Source organism: Alexandromys fortis, unplaced genomic scaffold, assembly GCF_014885135.2.
Source record: "Alexandromys fortis isolate MF-2015 unplaced genomic scaffold, M_Fortis_MF-2015_v1.1 scaffold_73, whole genome shotgun sequence".
Classification (NCBI taxonomy): Eukaryota; Metazoa; Chordata; class Mammalia; order Rodentia; family Cricetidae; genus Alexandromys; species Alexandromys fortis.
The window spans coordinates 2528238-2534688 of NW_026067959.1; positions in this window are offsets into that span (position 1 = coordinate 2528238).

The window sequence follows — 6451 nt, forward strand, 5'->3', positions numbered from 1 at the left end:
TTTTTTTTTTTTTTTTTTTTTTTTTTTTTTTTTTTTTTTTTTTTTTTTTTTCCGAGACAGGATTTCCCTGTAGCTTTGGAGACTGCCTGTCCTGGAACTCGCTCTATAGATCAGGCTGGCCTCAAACTCACCGAGATTCACCTGCCTCTGCCTCCCGAATGCTGGGATTAAAGGCTTGAGCTACCACCACCCAACAGCTGCAGTTGCTTTTAGCCAGTAGCCTTTAAGTTACCCACCCACTTGGGCATGGCCTCTTCTTATACTATCTTTGTGGACATAAAGCCTGCGTCCAGTGCTTGTGTCCAGCTACATGGCTTCTCCCTACTCTGCCTTCTTCCTCCCAGCTTTCCATTTAGTTTTCCCTGCCTACCTCTATTCCTTGCACAGGCCCAAGACAGTTTCTTTATTAACCAATGGTATTCACCCCATACAGAGGGGAATCCCATATCACCTCTCCTTTTCTGTTTAAATAAAAAGGAAGGTTTTAACTTTAACATAGTAAAATTACATATAACAAAACAGATATCAAGCAATAATTACAGTTACAATATTTATATCTACTTTATATTTTTTCATAACTAAGGAAAACTATACTTATAACTATCAATTCTTCAACTCCATCAAAGACTCAGAAGGATATATTACCTAAGTAAACAGGAAGTGCATTGTAAGCAACTTCCAAAACTCTAGAATTGACAGAGACTTCTTGCTGCCTGGGCAGTCACCCAAAGTTCTTTTGTTCTTTTGGAGCATCTATCTTCAGCCTACAGGCCTATAGTATACAACAGACTTTTCCATGAAGCAGGAAATTTCAAAGATAATTCTGACTATATTGGCAGTTTGTCATTCACTTTCTTCTGTGTCCTGCAGAATGTCTAGCAGACTCTATTCTTTCATGAAGCAGGAACCCCAAAGAGTCGTTTCACCTTTAGGCAAGTTCAGCAGTCATTTCTCTGAGGTCCTGCATGCCCAGTTCATCAAACAGTTTAGGCAAGAGCAGTTTCTTGCCCAAATGGCTAACCAACTCCATAAGGAGCCTTTTCAATGCCCATCTTCCTCTGAAAGTAGATTGGTGCTGCCAGGAGCAGATGTGTCTCACTGTCATGAAAAGTCCTAAATTCTTTTTTTTTATTTAATAATTTTATTTTTATTAAAGTCAAACAGATTTGGACAGAGATTGCATACAAATTTATCATTGCCTGTGTGTCAGTAATGCACATATTGAGATTATAATGCATAAATTATTGCTTCCTAGAATTTTGCAATTCAATTAACCTCTCCTCACCCACTTTTTCTATATCTCTTTTTTTTAAAACACTTTAAATGCCATATTCTGCAGTCTTTGAAAGATTTGAAGAATCTTTATCCATCTGAAATACATCTCTATACATCTAGAAAATCTAAGTAACATGACTACAATCTTGACTATTATAGGTAACTATAATTATATTAATTAACCTATATTTTTAATTATATTAATTAACCTATATTTCTTAATTATATATTACATTTTTAAATGAGCTGCACAAACACAATACCTTAATCAAGAGCAGAAATATACATATACACAGTATAACAAAATTGACCTTAAATTTTTATTAGTAAATCAAGATCTATACTAATGCAAATCTCTATAGCATATCCTCTTTTAAATGTAAATAAGCATTTGTAAACAATATTTGGGAATATGGGTATAGTTCTCTCCAAACTGTTTCCTGCTATTTATTGGGTGAAGTAATTTTTAAAGGGTGTTCACAGCAACCTTTTGGAGGGTCTTGTTCCATCAAACCACATTAGTATGGAAATATCTCACAGGTTCTCATCTTCTGTGAAACAAAAGAAGAACCTCTTTTCCAAAGCAACATATCCTTAGACTCAAATTTTGGAATCAAGATACCTTTATAATATTCATGCTGGTTTAGCTTAGCAGTCTATACAATGAAATGTCTCTCTAAACTTAGCTCCTTCACAGTCAAAAAAATCAGAGAAAACACAATAATATATATAATCTAGGCTCTCTGTGAATTTTTCATTTTTACACGACTTATTTTCTTTATGCCTTACTCTTTATCTTCTCTCTCCCAAGCCTACATACATTTATTCAACACTGTGACACATTTAGAGGTCTTTTCCATCTGAATGTGTCTTTATTGTGTATTTATAATTATTTTCTGACCAGGACTGCTTTGTAAAATGCTGCTAGCCGCCTCACAGAGCCATGTACATTGCCCCATCTTTAGGCACACTGTTGGTCCATGTTGCCACCAAGCAAGCCATAGCACGTTGATCACAAACCCCATTCAAATGCTTGGTTTCCTGAAAGAGCCAGAGGTTGCATTGGCAGCACGGCCCAGAAAGCCACCATTTTAAAATGGCATGGCCTTTTTTCTGCTACTGTTAAATCAGGAAAACCTCTCTAAAAGGAGCCGCAGCATGCCACCAGCAAGCAAAGCCTATTCAGGAAAATAAATGTAGTTAAACTTTGTTTTTTAGTGTCTAGAATTCCTTTTCAAGTCCTCTCAGGTTTTAAGTGGATTTAGTTGACCATGTTGGCATGCCAATTTGTTGTAAGAGGCTGCTTGTTTAATAGTCATCCATGTTTGTCATACTTATAGTTAGACAAATCAGGTTCTTTAGATACATAGAGATTATATTTTGCATAGATAGGTAATCTTCAGCTGCTTCAAAGAACTGTAGAATATGGCATTTAAATAACTTAGATTTCTATTAACATGAAACACAATTGCTCCTGGAAGCACTCATCTATTCCCAAGAAAATGTTGAGCCCCGATAACACTCCACTTGGAGTTTGTTTTCTTCTTGGCAAAACTGGCCTTTGGGCAAGGAACTGCTCATGCATCGACCACTGACAAAATGCACAATATCTGGAGAGGACAAGTAGGATACAAGAAAAAAGACTGTCACATCTTGCCAAGACAGCGTAAGATGGTTTTAGAAATTTTACTGCCTCTGAAAATGGTATGTCAGGTACTCTAGGCCTTAGCCAAAGATAGTTGCTCCAATGTTGCAAATGAGACTTTGGGTTATTGCCTAGGTAGCCAGTTGTATCTGCAATTTGTTGTACATTTTGGAAGTTGCTTGATTGCACTTCCTGCTTACTCAACTAATATTATTTCCCTTCTCAGGCCTTTGATGGGATTGAAGACTAGATAATTGTAATTACTTTCCTTTCATGACTTGGCCAAGTTATTTATTATACAAGACTTAAACTCATTAGGATAGGATAATTATTGAAACATTTATCACATGTTTCTTGCTTGATATTGTTTATGCTGGTTGTAATTCTAATTTTTATAACTGATCTTCATTCTTACTATCTACAGTTTTGTATTGAGCTTAGAACTTCCTTATTTAAACAAAAGGGGAAGGTGCTGCAGGAATTCCTACAGCCAGTAGCCTTTAAGTTACCCACCCATTTGGGCGTGGCCTCTTATACTATATATGCTGATGTAAAGCACATGCCCGGCCTCTCCTGACCTTTCCTTTCTCTTTAAGTTGGTTGTTGAAATGGTTTAAGAGTGGGCTACCAACTAATGTTGTCTCTAACAAGGAGTACACCTTCAGGAACTGGCTCCCCACCAGAACTAGGAAGTGTATGCAGACTTGCTTCCTCCTCCTGCTCACAAGGCTTCTATTAAGAAACTCAGACCCTGTATGCCCAAAGGTTTAGTGATTTCCAAGACGCTTATTCTTGCAGTTGTTGCTTCTCTTCCTTTTCCACTCTAAACTGCCCAGCTTTAGGATGTGCAGACCAAACAAGGACTTTGAAATGGCCTAATCCTAGACAACCCATAGATCAGTGGTTCTCAACCTTCCCAATGCTGCTACCCTTTAATACAGTTCCTCTTGTTGTGGTGACCCCCTAACCATAAAAATATATTTGTAGATACTTCATGACTACAATTTTGCTACTGTTATGAATCATAATGTAAATAAGTTTTGGAGATAGAGGTTTGCCAAAAGGGTCACGACCCACAGGAACTACTTCCCCAAACAACAGAGAGCATGAGGATTTAGAAAGGAAAAAAAATCACACCCATTGGCTGTGTGTTTAATTCATCCAACCCTTTTTATAGTGTTGCATGTCTCAAAAATTCATAAATTGGGGCCTTATCCCTCAGTGTGATAATATTTGGAAGGGGTCTCTTTGAGAGGGAATTCTCTTTAGATGAGACCACAAAGGCAGGATCCCCATGATGTGATTGATCAGTGTTCAAACACACAAGGGGAGAGGCACCAGTGCTCCTCTCTTTACCACGTGAGCACACAGCTAAGACAGTTATCAGCAAGCAAGGCGCAGGACCTTCCCCACGACCTACACTGGCTTTTGGCTGATATTAGATCCCCAGCCTTCAGAACATAAGAAATAAATGTCTATTGTTTGTGCTGCTCAGTTTATAGTGTTTAGTTATAGCAGCCCATGCTGAGTAGATGCCTAAAGAACCCTTGAAAAAAATGAACACGTGACTGGGCATTCCCAAGAGACGGATTGGTAAAAGTGAGGTAGTGCAAAATTAACAGAACAGGTGCTGGTTTTCTAGATGTAGTTTGCATAAGAAACATTTGTCTTTGCTTAAAAGAAACAAGCAAATGGAGCCTCCCTTCAAGAGTCTTCTTTTGCTTGCTTGTTCATTTACTTATTAATTTATGATTTTCACTTATTCGGTTTTCATTTATTCAACAAAGAGTGTATAAGGCAGATGGATGTTACCTTTGAGTACAGCAATAAAGGGGTAGTTTTCTGCCCTGGAGGCAGTTCAGAAAACTGGGCTATAAACAAACACAAAGAATGCAGGGAAACATAGAACCCTGCATTAAAGACACCAAGCTGGTGTGTTTTAGGGCCACAAAATGCTCAACAGAGTCTGTTTGCTCGTCACTCATGTATTCCCTAGGAGCCCAATGTCATTCTTAATGAACTTTATTCTGTCATTAATAGATAAGGCAAAATAACTAGGACGTTTGGACACGTTTTCTCAGTTGAGACTTACAATATGATTTATTGAGTCTACTTGAAAAGTCCATTGTGTAGAAACTGAGAGTAACATTTTCAAGGCCACGAGGAACCTAGAGGACAGTGGGGGTGTGATCCAGCTAGCCTCCTTCAAAGTTGATCTTCTCAAAACCACGTAGCCTCCAACAACCTCTCTTTCACATGTTGGTCTTTCTTTCAGCACACACTGGGGAAAGTGGAGGGGGTTTGCTCTCCCTCACTGGTTTGCATCAACAACTTAGAGATCCCAGGCACCCCAGATGACTTCTAGAGGATGATAATAAACCACTAGCATTGATGGGGCATGGGCAATGATGTATTGGGGTTGAATTTTTTTTTAACTCTTTGCTCTTTGGGGGCCTGCCACTCAGCTCTCAAATAAATACACGAAGGCTTATAACTATTTATGGATATCCAGCCTTAACTTGGTTTGTTTCTTGCCAGGTTTCTTAAATTATCCTGTCATCTTTTGCCTCTGGGATTTTATCTTTCGCTATTTCTGTATATCTTTCTTTACTTCTTACTCCATGACTTGCTGTATAGCTGAGTGGCTGGCCTTTGGAGTCCTCCTCTTCCCAGATTTCTCCTTCTATTTATTCTCTCCACCTGCCTAGCTATTGGTCATTCAGCTCTTTATTAGACCAATCAGGTGCTTTAGACAGGCAAAGTGACACAGATGCACAGGTTAAACACCTGCAATGTAAAAGAATATAGCACATCTTTGCATCATTAAACAAATATTCTACATCTTAAATTAATATTCCACAATGGGATAGCAGAGTAGTTGGTCATGGTTTCCAGTGGGGAGGCTCTAAGGGTATCAAATGCCTTTAGGTGAGTTGCCAATTTGGCACAACAACAGGAAAGTGAGGGAACTTGTTCCTTCTGATCAAGAGAATGAAATCTCTAGCCTGAGTAGAGATCCACCATTCCAACCTACCCAAAACATAAATGAATTAATCCAATTGCGCTGGTCAGCCACCGGGCCAAGAGAACACCCTTCAGGAAGGTGGGCTTAAGCCTTGCTAAAAGAGATGGGTGGAATAATTATCTATTTAGCAAGATACTGTACTTTCTTTTCCAGAATTCCTATCCCCTAGCCCAATTCCGTGACCATCGTGACGTTGCTTTGATCTGCCCAGCTTTCTGAGTTCTGACTTCTTTTTTCTTCTCTCTTTCAGATGCTGTTGAGAACCTAAGTCTATTTTTTTGTTTGTTTATTTTTTCTGTTACTTTGGACTTCCTCATTCTTTATTCAAAGCCCCTATCCCCACCATGTGGCTACATGGCTGTTCTGTGCCTGTCTTCCATGCCAGCTTAATTCTAGCAGAACACCCCCCCCCCACACACACACACACATACACACATCCTGGACCCTTTTTCTGTCTTCCATTCTCCTCCTCTGGGCCCCTGCTGAGGTTTACAGTTTACATGTCC